Here is a 684-nt window from a genome sequence, read left to right as displayed (position 1 = left end):
ACCCATTGTGGTGGGAAAATGGAATTGGTAGTCGTAACGCCAGCTCGGTATCTGGAATAACTATGGATCCGCCGGTACGTAATAATGGATCTTATATCTGGGATACAACTGACTCTTTAAGTCCCTGTTCACACCTGGGTGTTGTGACGCTCAAAGGTAAGCGCAACAAAACTCTCGACACAAGAAATCCCGTTCATTTCAATGGACCCTGTTCCTGTTCACACCTGAGAGTTCTGTCACAAGCTGTAATACGCCGAACGCAGGAAAAAGTACATGAGCAGATTAGAGCACGTTTGGTCCCCATAGACTTCAATGGAAAACACGTAACACAAGAGGTTTTGTCCATGCATCTTTATGTGTGCGCGTTTAGCATGCAAAAATGTGCTAAACACACTAGATGAGACGCCAGACAAAACGTGCGCTAATATGTGCGAGACCGCTGACACCTAGGTGTGAACGGAGCTGTTCAATTGCTACAATAAAACTTTGAGTGCTGCAACCTGTGGACTCTCTCTCTCTCTCTGTATTTCTCTTTATCTGTCTGTCTGTCTCTCTGTCTCCCTTTCTCTCTCCCTCTGTATCTCCCCCCCTCTCTCTCCACCTCTCTCTCCACCTCTCTCTCTTTCTTCCTCTCTCTCCCTGCCCCCTCTCTCTCCACCTCTCTCTCTCTCTCTTCCTCTCTCT

At 47.4% G+C, this 684-nt stretch overlaps 1 protein-coding gene across 1 annotated transcript in view; it reads right to left on the bottom strand.

The window, feature by feature from the left end:
• The window catches only part of CA7 (carbonic anhydrase 7), a 19,188-nt gene that overhangs the window by 12,215 nt on the left and 6,289 nt on the right, over nt 1-684 (bottom strand). The window lies entirely within an intron of this gene.

Source organism: Nanorana parkeri, unplaced genomic scaffold, assembly GCF_000935625.1.
Source record: "Nanorana parkeri isolate BGI_ZX_2015 unplaced genomic scaffold, ASM93562v1 scaffold2703, whole genome shotgun sequence".
NCBI lineage: Eukaryota > Metazoa > Chordata > Amphibia > Anura > Dicroglossidae > Nanorana > Nanorana parkeri.
Note: the sequence above shows the minus strand (reverse complement) of the source record. Positions and strands in the feature narration are given on the sequence as shown.